Source organism: Cuculus canorus, chromosome 2, assembly GCF_017976375.1.
Source record: "Cuculus canorus isolate bCucCan1 chromosome 2, bCucCan1.pri, whole genome shotgun sequence".
NCBI classification, from domain to species: Eukaryota; Metazoa; Chordata; class Aves; order Cuculiformes; family Cuculidae; genus Cuculus; species Cuculus canorus.
The window spans coordinates 76,189,165-76,207,391 of NC_071402.1; the positions used below are offsets into that span (position 1 = coordinate 76,189,165).

The 18,227-nt window shown below is 38.3% G+C and overlaps 1 protein-coding gene and 1 long non-coding RNA gene across 3 annotated transcripts in view; both read right to left on the reverse strand.

The window, feature by feature from the left end:
• Positions 1-1,624: 1,624 nt before the first annotated feature.
• Positions 1,625-4,325, reverse strand: LOC128851402 (uncharacterized). The gene is made up of 3 exons (XR_008448765.1): positions 4,004-4,325; positions 3,596-3,771; positions 1,625-1,777 (listed from the first exon to the last, which is right to left on the reverse strand). It is a non-coding gene; the product is annotated as an uncharacterized LOC128851402 (long non-coding RNA).
• Positions 4,326-9,937: 5,612 nt separating this feature from the next.
• The window catches only part of ATPSCKMT (ATP synthase c subunit lysine N-methyltransferase), a 100,940-nt gene continuing 92,650 nt past the window's right edge, over positions 9,938-18,227 (reverse strand). For both annotated transcript variants that reach the window (XM_054059929.1, XM_054059926.1), the window contains 2 exons: positions 12,308-12,396; positions 9,938-12,009 (listed from right to left, as the gene is read on the reverse strand). The gene's annotated coding sequence lies outside the window, so the exon portion shown is untranslated. The remainder of the gene's footprint in view (positions 12,010-12,307; positions 12,397-18,227) is intronic.

Genomic DNA, 18,227 nt, shown 5'->3' on the forward strand with positions numbered 1-18,227 from the left:
CAGTATCCTGGCCTGCATCAAAAGAAGCGTGGCCAGCAGGTCAAGGGAAGTGTTTCTGCCCCTCTATTCCTCTCTTGTGAGACCTCATCTGGAATACTGTGTCCAGTTCTGGAATCCTCAACATAAGAAGGATATGGAGCTGTTGGAACGGGTCCAGAGAAGGGCTAGAGAGATGATTGGAGGGCTGGAGCATCTTCCCTATGAGAACAGGCTGAGAGAGTTGGGCCGGTTCAGCCTGGAGAAGAGGAGGCTCAGAGGAGATCTTATAGTGACCTTCCAGTACCTGAAGGGGGCCTACAGGAAAGCTGGAGAGGGGCTATTCATAAAGGCTCGTGGAGACAGGACCAGGGGGAATGGGTATAAACTGGAGAGGGGCAGATTTATACTAGACATTAGGAAGAATTTCTTCACTATGAGATTGGTGAGGCACTGGAACAGGCTGCCCAGGGAGGTTGTGGCTGCCCCATCCCTGGAGGTGTTCAAGGCCAGGTTGGATGGGGCCTTGGGCAGCCTGATTTAGTGGGATGCCCCTGCCCATGGCAGTGGGGTTGGAACTAGATGATCTTTAAGGTCCCTTCCAACCCAAACTATTCTATAATTCTACATATTTTGTTGTTTTATTATTAATATTATTTTCTTTTTTACTATTATTGTTTCATTAAAGTTGTTTTAGTTTTAGGTTCCAACCCACAAGTTTCTCTATTCCTTCTCACTCTTTCTCTCTGTTCTTGGGCAATTTGAGTTCACAAATGCTCACACTTAGCCGCCAACCAAACCAGGAGGGGAGAGGGGGGGTAAACCATGACAACTGTTGACAAATTTTCTGTTGCCCAAAATTCAGTATAAGACACAGCAAAATACACATACATATTCACATTAAATCATACTGAAATAAAATTATCATATATTAGAGTGGCCTTTGAGACAGCTGGTAGTGGGTTTCTGAGAATGAGAAGCTGGGGCTGTGCAACCCCAGGGTCATGGCTGCAGCTCTGACCACTGCATATTTCTTCTCTGGAAGTAAGTAGAGGTTTTGACCTCCTTGGGAGGTTTGATATAATTTTTCCCCTCATTTTTCTAACAAAATATCCTATTTATGAACATTTCAACTTTAGATATTTTTTTCCTACCATAACTCACAGTGACCCATTTTTCTCAGAGGCATGAATTTCTGAAAAGCAGATAAAAACCCAAGGTCAATACTTTCTGTACTCAGGGAAAGAAAAAACTAGTTATCTCACCAAATGCTACTAATGTGTTCGCTGTGTTAGAAGAATATATGAGGAAAGGGATGGGTTTGGGTGGCCAAGGAGAAAATGATCCCAAAGGATGAAGAAATGGTTCTTTCCCTTCTTTTCCAATTATATATGCAATGAGACAAGCTTTCAACATGTGATCCTTGGAAAGCATGGGTACTGGATTGCTAATTTGAGAAGGTTTTATTTCTGATGTCCTTAGCACCTTTGCAAAAATAAAGAGCTCTGCTGTGGGGTAGATATTTGGTCTTTAGTGCCCTGCTGATAATATTGCACAAAAAAGACCAAAAACCTCAGGAACAACATATATATCTACACGACGAATCGTTTTATTTTAAAATTCTCACCAATTATTCCGTTGCGTTCTTACCCATACAGCTAATTATTACACGTAGATTCCAAACACAAAACTCGAGGAACTCAAAGTAATCCTGAAATGGCTCAATGTATTAAATTGCGTCTTCCCAAAAAATGATGAAGATAAGCAGCTTCCCAGAAAGATGGAGGACACATAATGGTTTCTAGACAAAAATATAAGGAGAGAGGAAAAAAAAAGCTTATGTATCCAATCAACACACTGTTTATCGTCAGCTGTTGTCCTCTTTCAAAGCATGAAAGCAAAGATGAGAAATATGTTTCTGTACCTGATGGCCCATATCTAGGAGATATGTTACTCCATTCTTGCTCAATTTTTACCTCTCTCATTAAGCATTTCATACTCGTTCTAATACAAAATAGCATCCTGGACTAACCAGACCATTTGCTATCTGCTATAGAAGATATTATTTTCCTAAATGAATTCTGCTTTAAGTTTGTGTAGGTAAAATAAAAGTAGAAAAAAATAAACGTATCTAAACTATTGGAATGATTATATCATACCAATACAAACTAATCAATACATCCTCTTTCTATTACAACGACTTAGCCTTAATTTGGATCTACCATTGTACATATCCATGCATAGGTAATCTTTCTCTTTTCAGTACAGCACATAGAGCTAACAGAACTCAGTACAAGTAAAGTTATTAATCTACTTTAACGTCTCTAGCATTAAACCATTAGTAATTTAGAAGTATGATAAAAGAACTTTATTTGCTTCTGAAGTAGAGGCCCCTTGCAGCACCCCTCTCAATTCACTCATTCAGTAAGATTCTCTGTCACGAAATGAAGAGTTTTGAGAGCACTAGAAGGACAAAAATCAAAGTTATAATCAGAGATTCCATCTCTTGGATACTGTTCCAATTTCCCTTTCTAATACAGACATTTGTACCTCCATGGCAAAGTAACTTCATGATAGCAGGGGGAAAGAAGCATTTTTCCATTACTTTAAAGGTCCGGATAGACCTTAAAAAGCTGTATAACCTAATGGAATTCCTAAAATGTTCTACTTTACTTGCTGCTTAGACAATATAATACAAAGTAAGCCTATTAATTAAGTCTTTTGGTAAAAGTAGCTTGGGGCAGTTTTTTAAGAAAAAAACAAATTAGTTTGAAAATAAGGCAGTACTGATACTGAAGTGCAATCACAGCTTCAAACCACCTGGCAGATGTCTAATCTCAAATTTGTTTAAATCTGAAATGCTTACAAACTTTTGAGAAAATATTTCAGCCTTTTTTTCAAAAACAAAAATAGAAAAAAAGAAAAAGTGAGAATATTTCATTAGTTTATCCAAACTGTTTCAGCAAGGTATTAGAGAGAATTTCAGGCACCTGTAAGATAAAGTACTAGAATAATAAAATTCATCTAGAGATAATGCAGAGAGACAGAACCGAACACAGCCACAGAACTGGGCAGTTGAGTTTAAACAACAATGTCTCCGAGCAAGGTTTAACTCAGGAACTGGGCTATGATTAGAGAAGGGTTCGGCTTTAATCCAAAGCCTGCAAGACAGAGCCTTTGACTCAGTAGCCAAAATAAGGCACCATCTTTATTCCCAATTCACTGATTGTTTTCATCAGAAAGAAAAAAAAAAAAAAAAAAGAAACAAAACAAAAAGCTCCCTTCTATTCTTAGGAAAAAGAACTGTAAGATACAAAGAAATAAACGAAAGATGATTAGGAAAATACTGACAAAATAAAGATTCAATCAGTCAGCTTAAATCAGTCAGCTAAACTAAACTACATGCTAACTATCCTATGCTAACAAAGGCATAGGATATAATGACTGCAGTTCTTCTGTCCAGGTGAGAAAAGCAAATCTCTTCCAATACCACAGCTGAACACATTCTGTGAAACATTCAGTTTCAGGAGCATTTCTCTGAATACATTTTGCCTAGGAAAGGGAAAGAAGAAATCACCAGAATACTATGAACAGCATAAATGATAGATCCTTTCCTTACCTTGAGCTCTCACTGTCTTAAGTTTCTACCTTCTCATCTCCTACTAGTGATGCTTTCATGCACTGCTGGTGAAATAATGCAGATCTAAGCACAAAGAAAACTATTTCAGGAGCACAGGAATAAATCTGTTGATTTAGAAAGATAACTTCTACCCATCGCTTCATTACATTGGATTTCTGCAACAAAGAAAATGAAAGGAGTAAAGAGAAGCTGATGTTAAAATACAGCACCCTCTGACATATGTATAAATGCCTCAAACACCACTCAAACCTTGAACGCCGGAAGAGATTTAGAGCAAAGATCCCCTATGATCTTTCAAGCTCATCACTGCCAGCAGCAATTTTTCCTGCTCTCATCAGAGCTTATAGTTAGACTAGTTACCCAAGCAATGCAATTAACGTGACTTACGTGAAGCATCACCTGTTGCAAGGCAGAAGCTGCTTGTCCTGCACACCAGTCGAGGATCAGGCAGAATTCCTGTACAGTAAAGTGTTAATGTTCCTTCTCCACACCTTAAACTGGGCCTGGTGAAAAATACAGGCATGCAGTGGGAGGTAAAATGAGTCATATAGTGCCTGCTGCTTTCCCCTTTTGTTACAACGAGACAGAGGTCAGCAGTATTACAAAGGTTTAATTTACACCACAAACTGACTCAAAAATATCCTATTATGACGCAGTTGTTTTTATTTTTCTTGGTTTTAATATCATCCTTCCTATTAAAGCAGAAATGCTTACCTCTGCCCTAATGTGAAAGCAAACAGGAAACCAACTTTCAGAAAAGTCTTTGAGAATGAAAAGTCTCATGGGTCATTTTTTAATTAAATGTCATCTTGCTTCAAACAAGGTTGGTCCTGGATCCCAGAAACACATCAGAAAAAAAAAAAAAAAACACAAAAAAACCCCAACAAACCATCATAAAATATTATCAAAGTAAAGTTGATCATGCAAATATATTGAACTATCAATTAAGTAAAACTCCAGTATTTTCAAAGCTTTTTCATGTATGTACCTGTGCATATTTATTGTTAATAATAAGTCAGTACAACCCAGCATCACAGAAGCGATGCGATCAGCAAAATAGCATCTAATGTACATCTGTATACAGTTTACAGTACAAATAAGAAAATGCTTTCTCATGTTTACTTCAGGAAACTGAATGAATTACCTTCTTTCTGGCCAGTGATGTCTTCCTCGAGGATCAGGGAGTCTCAGCTCATAGACAAATGCCATATCTGTCTACTTAGGCATTTGCTTCTACAAGATGAGGCTGTGAGATCATCTATGGTGACCTAGACAACTTCATAGAAGAAATCTTTGAACAAGTGTTGTTCATCCAAGATAAGAATATAATCTAGATATTCCTGTGCGTGCTTGGAGAATAGTGAAGTTCAAAGCTCAAGGAACCTGACAAAGTTATTGAGGACAGGACCAGAACAGAGTGTCCACATAAAGGTGATAGCAGTACTGCAACCAAAGCTATGTGGGGTATGTCAATTTTCTGGTTTCTATAGAGGACATCTCATTCAAATAAGACCAAAAGAAGAGGTTGAGAGAGTTGGGATTGTCCAGCCTGAAGTAGAGAATACTTCGAAGAGACCGTATAGCGACCTTCCAGTACCTGACGGGACCTACAAGAAAGCTGGAGAGGGACTGCTTACAAAGGCTTGTAGTGATAGGACTAGGGACAATGGGTATAAACTGGAGTGGGGCAGATTTAGACTAGGCATTACAAGGAATTTCTTCACTATGAGAGTAGTGAGGCACTGGCATAGGTTGCCCAGGGAAGTTGTCGATGCCCCATCCCTGGAGTTGTTCAAGGCCAGGTTGGATGGGGCCTTGGGCAGCCTGATCTGGTGGAAGATGTCCCTGCCCATGGCAGGGGGGTTGGAACTAGATGATCTTTAAAGTCCCTTCCAACCCAACCTGTTATATGAATCTTTGAGTCTATGAAAAATGAGAAAAGGGAAAGGCAGAATCATTCATCTTGATGCTGAAACTTCAGGGTGGTCTAGAGCTGGGAGAGGACTAAAAGCTCCTTATAGTGATCTGCACCACACCAGTCCCGGGGAATGATAAAAATATTGCCATGGAGAATTTATGTTAAATTGAACAGTGCAAGGAATAGAAGGGTCTACTCAAATGTTTTCCCTGATGGTCTGAGATCCCATGCTGTAGAACTGGACAGCGCTGTCTCAGTGTGGACCAGTGGAAGACCAGGAGTGGGCTCAGCTGGTGTTGGTGGAGCAGCCTGAGCAGCAGAAACACAGAGAAATAGTATTCCCCCAGGTACAGTAATCTTTGCCTCAGCCTGGCAGCCTGAAGCCACAGGAGGTGGGGCAGCACGTCCGACTCCCAGTCTTACAGTGTCCTGTACATCCTATAGAGGCTGAGGTTCAGAAATACATCTTTAGTGACACCAAACTACTTACTAAGTGTGCTTCAAGCACCTTGATCCTAGCATTGGGATCCTAGATATGAAATGCAAGTGTAAGTGGGATGGTGCCCTTCACTGGCTGCCTGAATTTACATCCCCATTCTTACTGCTTTTGTGCCTTTCAGGCTGACGTGATCTGCAAGCAGGCCAAATATTTCTCACATTGGTACAACACTCTATTTATATATCATAAGAAAAGTTCACATGCCTGCAATTTACCCTTTGCCTCCAGACCTTAACCAGTTTTTCATAGGTATCACACGTTACATTAAAAAAGTTAGGAAACTCCATACTCAATGTGTTTCTCTAAATTACTTCCCTGCTGCCCACCTTCTTTTTTGCTTTGATCAGTTTGAGGAGGTCATGCAATCACAGCCACTACGTGAAGAATGCTGTTGGAATACGATATGCTAGAGGACAGAATGCCCTCCAAATCTCTGTCTTTGCTAGTGAACCTGCAAGCCCTTTTTTATTATCTTACAGCTCAATAAATCAGAGGAAAAAAGGTCAGCGAAGGCCTCATCTACACAGAAACTTACAATGGTTTAAGATAGTCCTGTGAAGCCAAAGCACACTACAGTATGGATATTTATTTGGCTTCCAAGTAGTATGTTTTCACAGAAATACAGGGTAGTATAGGCTTGAGGTACCTAGCCCAAACACTTGCTCAAAACAAGTCTCATTAGATGAGATTTCTAAGTCTGTGTCCCGTTAGGCCTTGAAAACCTCCACAATGGAGCTTATACAGTCTTCCAGGCAACATGCTCCTGTGTTTGATCACCCTCATAGCAAAAATTTATACCCTTTTCTAATTAAAGTTTTCCATGTTCCAGCTTTGTCCTTAACGTATCATCCTACCACTGTGTGTCACCAAAATGATTCTAGCTCCATATTCTCTGCATCTTCCAATCTGTGTTGATTGTAGACAGCAGTAAGGTCTCTCCTGAACCTTCCCTTTTCCAGGCTGAAGAAACACAGTCCTCTCATCATATGTCATGTGTTCCACTCCCTTGTCCATCTAGATGGTCTTTCAGTGTTTTCATTCCCACGTGTCAGTGTCTTCTGTTAAGAAAACCAAAACTGGACACCATACTCCAGATACAGTCTCACAATTGCCATAGAGGGGAAAGATCACATCCCTGGAGCTGCTGGTTATATTCATCCTAATACAACCCAGAAAGTGGTTGGCCTTTGAATGCTTTAATTGGTTGCCCTTTTTGTTTCAATTAATTCTACTCCAAATCTATAGGTCACTGAAATTTAAAATAACACTCAGGACAGGAGTTATCAGTGATTTAAATAAAACAAGCAGGAACTGGTTCAATTCATATTCAATTCACATACTTGCATCTGAGTCTTTGTTTGTAACTAAAACTTGTGCTAATTTAACTAGCACAGCATTCCACCTACTCTGTGGACACAAATTACCTCCTTACTTACATTAGGGCAAATGAGACTTAACTTCTAAGAGCTGTCAAACAGAAATAAAATTTACAGTAATAAAGGCAGTACATATGGGCTGTAGACATCCTCCACCATCCTCGATCTGTACAATAAACTCTATCATGCTGAGTCTTTTCAAATTAGTAATACTTCCAAACTGGTAGGACATTGACGTACAACAACTTAAATAATCATTTACATTTTCATAGGAAAAGATAAAATATCACAACTTTTTGCACTATATTCGTTTACTTTTTTGTCTTAGATAAAGAAAATATGAAGATCTCTCAAAGAGCTGAACAATTATTCAGAAGTTATTTAATAAAAATAAAGTCATTAAAGTTTTATACAGCACATTCTACAATGCCGAAGTATTAATTCAGGATAATAATCCTATAAGCATTACTGAATTATACATTTTAAATTACAATTTTCAAAAATGGCAGTGGGTATATTACAATACTGAAAATAAATTTCACAAAACCTATTCTAACTACTTTCGATGCAATGATTTGCGTGAATTATTTAACATTTTCATTAACATTGTCTGGAAATGTACAATTTTATCTGACTCATATCTTGATATTCTGGTAATGTTAAAGGATCTACTTCTGCAAATTATCCTGCAGAGGCACACCACTAAATGCATATATACACATTTCTAGAACTCAGAAGATGCAGTACTGAAACTACGAACTAGTGCTGAATATCAGCACCATGTGAATTGCATTATATGTATACTATTTCCTTCCAGCCATTATATATTTATTCTTCCACATCACATTAAAAAAAAAAAAAAACCCAATACAACAACCAAACTCATAAACTTTTTCTGGTTTTCATGGTCTTTCAGAAGTATATAAAATTTAGGCTTGCAAGTGGGGACAGAATTCCATCAAAAAAAGGCTTTCCCTTAGAAGTTCAACCAACTCTTGTGCCCAGTTAAACAACAGAAAAGAGCTGCATTCCTTAGTGCAGCACCTGTTTTGAAAGAGATGTGGCAGACCAAATAATTAAATCAGAAGTATTCAAGCACTAATTAACATTTGCCTTGAGGTTCAAGTAAAGATTTTAAACTAAATCTCACATTATCAGAACCATCCAGACCATCTCCAGTACATGAGAGAGTGAGATACAGAGCAATGATAACCGTTATAGAAAATTAAAGGTGCTTAATTGTTTGCATTAAGCAGAAGGCTGTCGAGTAACATACTGCTACAGAGATTTTATTTTTCCTCTCCACTTCATCAGCACAGTCCCTTCAGTGCATAAAAAGTCTCATCAAAATTAGTCAAATTTCCACAGGAACTCTCAGCCTAGATATGTGGAGGGGAACTAGGTGCTACAATGCTCTATTTGATGCTGGAAGTACCTTAGAAAGATCTTTTAGTCACTGGCAAGCTTTGCAGACATCTAAACCTCTACATCCATATGCCTCTGTCAGTTAAAATTCAGGTCAGTTAGCAGTCAGTAATAAGTGTTTATGCTTACAGATGGCATCAGTTCACTACTCTTGAAAACCCATGTACTAATGGGACTAAAAAACAGAACTCAGATATTCCTGTCCCACATGTAACCTAACCATAAGCCCAGTGCTTCCATTTCTCTTTTTCCAAGAATAAACTTGCCAGCTATTGTCTCCTTCTCAGTAACTCCCAGATAAATGCACAATATTGGGCCTTTCTAATTAACACGTGAATAAAACCTGAATTCATGATGTCATTGCATTAATTTAAGATATGCATAGCATTCTTTCTTATAGTACTATCAAAAATTTCCAGCTACCAAAGACCAGCTAAAGTTAGGGAGAGAAAGAAGTGTGCATCTTTGCTACAGCTTGGCAGACATAAACAAGGCAATGTATTTTGTATGGATTTCCCGAAGGATATATCAAGAACTATCTTAAGCGCGTGGAAGATTACAAGTAAGATTTAATTTGGGGTATTAATAGTTATCTTGACAATTTCATCTCTGCAAATGTTATTACTATTACAGGAAAAAAAACTCTATACCCATTTCACTGAGGCCATTAGCCTGGAAGCTCATGTGGTGAGAGGTATTTCTTGCTTAGAATATAAATTCACTTGCACAGCATGTAATTTGCAAAAAGAAAGAGTATGTTGCTTTCCAGCCTTTTTAATGACAGACAAAAGGTATTACAGATTTTTTTTAAACTTTGCCTTTCCTTTGGCACTCATGTGTTACAGGTGCCTGCAATTATCTGAAGGAACACACAATATTAACAGTTGGATATTTAGATTCATAATAGGCGTATCTAGACAGGATCTGAGACATCTCAATGAGGAATCTTGTACTCGCAAAATGTCATTACAAAAACATATCACCTGAAATCATCTTAACCACAAAGCTGTAGTTATAAAAATGGAGGATATGATTATTTTCAAAATGAAACTCATCATGTCAGTATCAACAATTTTATATTCCTTAGTGCTTATTACATTGCAATCCAGTAAGTCCTGATCTCAAACCATAAATGCTAGATTTTACAAGGATAAGAGATACAGACCTACATCTGTAGAAAAGCATGTGAAACCACCATATAAAATTACATGTTTTCTATACAGAATACCTGTGATCCACTAATTTAGCAAAGAAAGCAAAAGAAATGAAGTGCAAAGGACCTACCAACAAAACATTCAAAGCAGTTACAATGCATTCACTCCATGAAGTAGTACAGGCTTATACCTGTAAGAAGAAGCTGACACTCTCTAAATCAGGTGTACTAATATTCTCAATTAGCACAGCAGCAATAAAGAAAAATTTTATAATGGGACTGAAACTATTGTTTTAAATTATTACATCAATAAAATTAATGTATATCATCTCTTTCAAGGTTGATTATTACATTGAAAGCATTCCTTTAATATTTATACAAACAGAAGTTTAAAAATTATACCTAAATAAGAAATATTAAATCACTATTCTCAGACTGTACTCCTGCACTCTACCTCAAGTTATAATAACTTTCTTTAAGTTAGAATGCTGCAATTCGTGTTTTGCACTTAAAAGGCACAATGATATTTATTCTCAGCTAAAATTCACTAAAGCTGAGATCATGGCAAGACCTTAATCTATGAGAATTGTTCAACTAGAAGAAAAGAATAGCAGTAGGAGCAACATTACTACCTGAACAACAGGAAACAGGGCTAAGAGGGAAACAGTCAACATACGCATATGTCTCAGCTATTGTTCACTCAAATATAATTCAAAAGAAACATTATTTTCTGTACAAGACATTCTAGAATAAGTATAAAAATAATTTTCTTGGTAATAATGTGATGCTCAGGCAGATTCACAAATCTGTTGTTGTTCACTACCTATGCAAATTTGCCTTCACAACAGAACGCCAGAATATGTTGGAGAAGGGAAGGGAAACAACGGATGCCAACCACTCAGCAGATAACAGAGCAAATGAAAGAAATTGATTTTTGTCTTATTGCAGGATGGTAGCATTGTGATTGACAATTGGTTGCTTAGCATTTGAGTCAGCAGGCTGGAATTGCAGTGTAAAGTCAAGACTAACCACTCTACAATATTATCCCCAGGTTTCTATTTCTGGTGCGTTTCTTCATTGGTGAGAAGGTGCAGCTTCAGGGTTAGACTTTTCTACAAACAACTTAGTATAAATACATTTATATATTAGATCCAAATCCTCACAACCTTAGAACTGCTTCCAGGGCTCTAAGCCAAACCTTCTGAAAATTTGCAGCTTATTCTTTGAGAAATGAGGATGGGATTCAAGCCAACAGGGTTGGAGGGGCTTTTTTTCTTAATAGTTAACTTAAAAGCAGACAAGAAACCAAATCAGTGGCAGACTCAACCAAGTTCTGAGTATTTATAGGGAGCTAGAATCCAGATGAATTCAAGACAAGAAAGACCACTTGACACTGTATCAGGTGCAAAGAGTTAGAAGTAACAATATTCCAAGTTCTTTAAAGTAAGCAAAGCTTCAAGACACATCCTGAGAAGGGGTTATGTCAGAAATAAAATAACAACAAAAAGAAAATATTTAAGCTGAAGATAGATCTATGATCTTCAACAGACACTAAAGCCCCATCTCTGAGGTAACAGAAGAGGAAATTGATTTGAGGCTTAGATACTTGATGTAGACGCTACTCATTTCCAAGACAAAAGCAGCTCTTTTCCCACCAAGGAAAAGAGAGAGGAAACAGAAGCTGCTTTCTTTCCATTAGGACAGAATATACAGTAAAAATACATTTTGTACTCCAAGAACATGAATGGTCATTAGCAAAATTTCCATTGTCTATAAAGGAAGATAGTATTGCTTTCCATATCTTGGTCTCATCATGAACTCCATCCCAAGCTCAGACATAAGATTGTAGAAAGGACACATCAAAAAGACAATAACTTTGGAACAGTTACCCTGTGCTAACAGATGCAATTTGTTGTGTTACGGTCCAAGGCTGGTGCTGTTTTCACACAGAAGGTTCTTGTGGAAGCTTCTGTTGCTTGTGTTTGTTCTCTGAAGTCAGTCTTGGCTAGCAAGTATGCCTGTCTGAAACACACAGGGAAGTAACATTTCTTAAAGGGCATCAGGTCAGCCAAACAGATGGGCATAAATATGAGAAATGTCTACATCAAGCTTTTTTTTTAATAGATTTTCATCCAGACATGTTATAAGCAAAAGTGAGTGGTGTCTCTCACTTTTGACAAATAGAGGGTAGCACACAAAGCTAAACAATCCTCTATGGACTAAGTGTATAGAATGAACTCCATCATGAAGTAGACCATCAGGAAGTAAGACAACATACTCATAATACAGTCTCAACAAGCTCTAGGTTACGTATACTTACCACTGTCAGTTCTGTCTCAATGGGGACCTTGGCAGCAACCCGTCTGTGGTATGCTCAAAACCAGACAAGTCTATATCAGCCAACGTTTCCTGAAACAGGAAAGGTTCGTATTAAAGTCACTGCTTTTATTGAAATCCTTATTTTCTCTGTTCACTCTTTCCTGTCTGCTAGGGACCTGTTACAGCTCCTGGGGAAACTGATTGGGTGCTAGGGTCATCTCTGGTAGCTTCCCAAAGATACGCTTTTCCCCATGCATTCATATTTCAAAACATACACTGAAAGTTTCATCCATTTCTGATTCAATTGGACCCAAATGTCATCATTAAGATTTAATTCAAAATGAATTCTTGTTCCAACTTTAATTTTGTAGTCTGCTCTGTCACAGGATGACTAAAGTAAAGCTGGAATACAATATAACAGTTTTAGCTCTACCACAAATTATAGTCACTAGACATTTTTCTAAATGTTTATATATAATCATAAAAATTGTGAGACATTTTCATAGTACATGACACTGCTAGGAATAAAAAACATGTCATAGAGCCCCAGAACCCAAAGAACTTTGCAAATTATAGCAAAATAAGACATATTCCCTTAATTTATATAGTACAGTTTTATGATGGACAAATTATATTATTAACTAACCTTGAAACAACTTTGAAATTTTCAGCCTTCCCTTCAAGCTTTTTAAACTTTCTGGTTGCTATTAACAGAAATTTGGTTTTCTAAATAACATCACCTCATCAGATCTGGCCCCTTTCTGGGGCAACTGAAGAAATGCAGAGAGTAGCCCAGACATTCATCCAGGGAGAGTACTAATAGAGAAACCATCAGTCAGGAACGGAGACTGAAAGGAGGACAAGTACTTCTCTTACTCTTTTAAAAATACAAAAGATTCCTGTGACTAAAGAAACTGTAACCAGAGTCCTATTAGAAATTGTTAGAGGCATATATCTGCCTTCTCCCCGCTCAGTTCATTCAGTTGTGACTGACTGCATTAAAGCAAAGAACAAAAATGCAAAACATCTCTTCTGAGCAGTATCCAGAAGATGCAACCCTAGGACTTTTACCAACGCTGTCAAGGCATACATGTTATGTTGTTCACACTCCTTGATGCTGTACATCTTTGACAAAACAAGTTACTTATCCATCACTGAAGTTCTTCAAAACAGTTACATGTACATGTAGCATTTATGTGCAAGCTCAGATACTAGGACGTAACTTAAACCTTTTTTCCAGTGAGGGCTCAGATCTGTTTCTGTGGAAGGGTAAAAAGAACTCCACAGAAAGGTTCAAAAGAACTCCAGGCTCAGTTATCAGGAACCCCGTGTCCTGCATTTAGACAATAACTGAGGGATCATCCTTCCAAGGCATGTCCACAGTGGATACTTCTGCAGTAATGCAAAACTTAAAAGACTGGAATTCAGCCCCAGAGATGCACTAAGCAAATGGTGAGATGGGCAGCATTTTTCAGTGAGGTCCCAGACATAGCTTGATCTCTAACGGAGTGCACTGCCAAGGCTTTGACAATGTGAAAATGGACCTGTAGTTATTGATTCCAACAGACTCTACAGTGTCTGAAGGAATGATCACTGTAAACATAAGAAGAGTTCTCTTAAAACCAAAGATATGAGGTGTGGCTTCAATCTTATGGGAATTGAATTTAGCCAAGAAAATTGTCTTGAAGTAACATTTGTAAACTATCTTGGCAAGAAATTTGCAGGGGTATATAGGGATGCATTAGTTCTGAAATTCCTGTGTAGGGGTGGCAGAAGGATATAGGTTACTTCCTCTCCCTTTGTAAGCCAAAATCATAGAATCATAGAATAATAGAATAGTTAGGGTTGGAAGGGACCTTGAAGATCATCTAGTTTCAATCCCCTTGCCGTGGGCAGGGACACCTCTCACTACATCAGGCAGCCCAAGGCCCCATCCAACTTGAAGAAATTCTTCCTAATGTCTAGTCTAAATCTGCCCCTCTCTAGTTTATGCCTGTTGTCCTTAGTCCTACCACTACAAGCCTTTGTAAACAGTCCCTCTCCAGCTTTCTTATAGGCCCCTTTCAGGTACTGGAAGGTTGCTGCCAGAAGTTACCCTTTCAGATGCACAACTCAACAGTGAATAAACTACCGAGATTCAAAAAATTGGGCCATTAGAGTCCTCAGTTCCCCCTGAGATCCTTCCAGAATGGAAATATATTACCCAAAGTTCACAGGAGCTCAGGAGTGCTTGGAGTGAGAAAGCTGAGGTTACACATGCCTTGGAGGGTGATGGTCTAAGAGGAAAGCCAGAGAAACTCCAGCCAAGCAGAAATAAGAATCCTTCAGTGACAGCAAGTATGACCCTGTAGATGATACACACATTTGAACTGAGCAAAGAAATTAAGAGGAATATGAGAACTTCATATTTTGCCAGTAAGCTCCACTTGTCTAGGAAAAACAAGGGGGTGCTAGCGGTGAGATATAATCAACCTATATGCCATGAGGTAAAGTTGATTACAGAAGGATGCCTTATCTTACTGAAACTGAGTGAACAATACAGACTGGGAGGGCAGGCTCTAAATTTACTTCTGGGGAGGCAAAGGTGGAGAAAAGACACAGGATTTGTGTCAGAAATGTGTCTGAGATGTACTTTTGACACCATCCAATTTAAGGATCTGAAATCTAACTAGTTTAGTTCATATTTATCACAGAGGTATTCCTCATCCCAGGTTACTCATTTCAAATTCCCACTTCACCAAAGGTTGTTCTGCTGCACCTGAAGAAAAGCAAGAAGTCTGTACCACTTTGTTAACATAGAGCATAACAGCATTGTCACCATCACACACGACAACTTCAGAAGTAGATCCAAAATGATCTACAGACTCTTAAGTCCCATGTTCACGTGGAGTTTTCATTTTCCTTGGAACTAGTGTCATCCTTCTGGCTGCAGAAATAGTTCACACAAACAGGAGGTCTGTGGGAGGGTCTGTCATATCAAAGCAGGACTGTAGGAGAAGCTTAAAAAGGCACCTGCTTACAGATGCTGGCTTGGACTCTCCAAACAATTCATTATTGTGAGAACTGTTGTGTTTGATAGAGACAACGAGTGCCTGAGAAATGGGTGTCTTTAGCCAAACAGCCTAGAATATGAAGGCATAGTAACCTTAAGGCATCTTAGAAGTGCACTGTATCTTAAAACAAAGTGAGGATAAGGTGGTGACTATCATAAAACAGCTTGTAGTATTAGTTTAAGGAAAGTAGTTAAAGATAGGTAGGCTTTCTTTGTCATAGTACCCAGTGCCATCGCAGTCAGGTGTGAAGTATGTTAGATGATATGTCTAAACTTTGCAGCTCCAACTTCGAAGTGTTGAATGTCTAGGAACTGAGTGTATTCTGTAGACAATAAAGAAACTATTCACAGAATCACAGAATTATTTAGATTGGAAAAGACCTTTAAGACCTAGCACTGCCAAATCCACCACTAAACCATGCTCCTAAGTACCACATCTAAAAGTTTTTTGAATACCTCAAGGGATGGTGACTAGAATACTGCCCTGGGCAGTCTGTTCCAGTGCTTGACAACCTTTTCATTGAGGTAATATTTCTTAATATTTAGCCTAAACATCACCTGGCACAACTTGAGGATGTTTCCTCTCATCCTATCACTTGTTACTTCGGAGAACAAACCAACACCCACCTTTCTACAACCTCCTTTCAGGTAGCTGTAGAAAGTGATAAGGCCTCCGTTCAGCCTCCTTTTCTCCAGACTAAACAACCCCAGCTTCCTTAGCTGCTCCTCAAAAGACTTGTACTCAAGCCCCTTCGCTGACTTTTCTTTGGATACACTCCAGCAGCTCAAAGTCTTCCCTGTAATGAACACAATAGTCAAGGTGTAGCCTCACCAGCACCAAGTACAGCTGGACTATCACTTCCTTAGTTCTGCAGACAAAGATAACCCATTACAATCCCCAGCATAGCTGCTCTATTGTATCAAGGATTAGACCACTCCACAAATATTTACTTAGTTAACATATTAAAATCTGTCCATATCAACTGGGCCTCAAAGATTAGCTTCCTATCAACAGAGGAAAAATATTTGAGTAACATTTACGCTTCTTTTTAGTCATCATGGGCATTCTGTGTGACTTATGAAGTACTTGTCTTGTCAAATAAATATATTAAAAAAATTAAATGCTGCAAAATGACCCACAGATCTGGCTCTCATCTACCTGCAATGGTAATGATGGTTTGCAGTGTTGAGAGGTTACAAATTTTGAAAAATATTTTCTCTCAAAGCAGTGGTATTGCTGAACACAAAGTTCACCTAAGTGCACGTGTAAAGGCACAAAAAGTTGCCTCAAGTTTTAGGGATGGCAGAGCTATAAAATAAGCTATATCTGCATCAGCTACAGGATGAAAATAATGCACTAACAATCCCCTTCACAATGATAACCAATCACCAAAATGTCAAACAAAAGGCTGGAAACCTTTATTGAATCAGATGCTTGTCAATCTTCTGACATATGTGACAGCCCTGGGTATTTTAGTCAGCAATTTCAGTAACAACCAAATGGCCTTTTGTACTCTGAACATGAAGACAGCCTTTAGTTGGCATGAAAAATAATAAATCTCAGGCTTTTGAACCTTTAATTCTCACTCTTCTTTTTTCTGACATATTGGAAGAGATAAATGGGAGCTTTACTGATCTTCTTGCTCACATTGATCCAGAATGTAATTTTATTCAGAAATTTTATAAACGTATGCCTTATTTAAAAATCTGGAATAAATGTTGCCTTCCAATGTAGGTCATCAGCACAATTCTCAGAACAACTTAAAGGCAGCAGGCTGTATGCACAGCATAACAATGCTCATAAATAACTATCCAACTGGCAAAGGGAGTGCACACTGTATTGAAATCCAGTTTGAGGGGTAGATTGCAAATGTTCAGACACTGAATGCTCTGAAGCTGGGGGCTTCATAAATGTACTGCTTTTGGTAAGGCATGCATATCAGCTGTAGCTCTGTGGGTAAAACTCTGCCAATAAGTAAGCTTAAAAAAAAAAAAAAAAAAAACAGAAAAAGTAATGTTTTCTCTCCAAAGAGCCATGAGAGATGGAAGCAGATGAGGGACAAATTCAAACCAGACTACTTGTCAGCAGTAGCTATGCTAGTTTGGTGAAATTTTGCCAAGTTAACTCCAGATTCACACCATAGCTCTGATGACAATCTGTTTAAAATGAACTCAGCTGAGGAAGAGATGCCAAAAGAGAAACTTTTCAAGATACTTTTCCAAAACTAATATTTTTTCAAAACAAATTTTTATATATCTGTAAACCCTGATACCTGATGTTTTTCTGTGACCAGAGGACAAAGGAGGTGGAATAGCACTCGGCCATCTATGCCAATTATGATTAGCCAATATGAAGCACCTTCATATTGGCAGGTCTAGCTGCTATTTTCATTACTCAGCACCTAACCTACAATTTCATATTAGTAATGTTTTAGGAGGGAGGGCAAGTGAGTCTCCAGCACTCCTGAGAGCACTAGCATGAGGTTGTAGTTCTTGGCAGAAATCATTTGAAAACAAAAGTTTCAAAAAAAAAAAAAGAAAGTGACCACAACAATGGAGTGAAAAGGAAGTTTTGTCTCTGTGCCTGCTTAACAGTTGGCTCACAAAAGTCATATGCAAAACCAGAATTCTCAGGGCCAGGCAATATCTGGCCTACACAAAGGTGACACAGTGTTCAGGTCTGCTTCCAGATGGCCCAGAAAGAATCATCTTGCAAGTCCAAAAGAGAAAAAGTTCAGAAACTCCTACTGTCACTGCTGTCAGGCAGTATATGCCCTGGTGATATATTGTGTTAAGAGTTGATTGAGACCACTATTTCTTACATTGCCTAGAAGAACTCTGTATTATATTATGTTCCTCCTGGATCTCT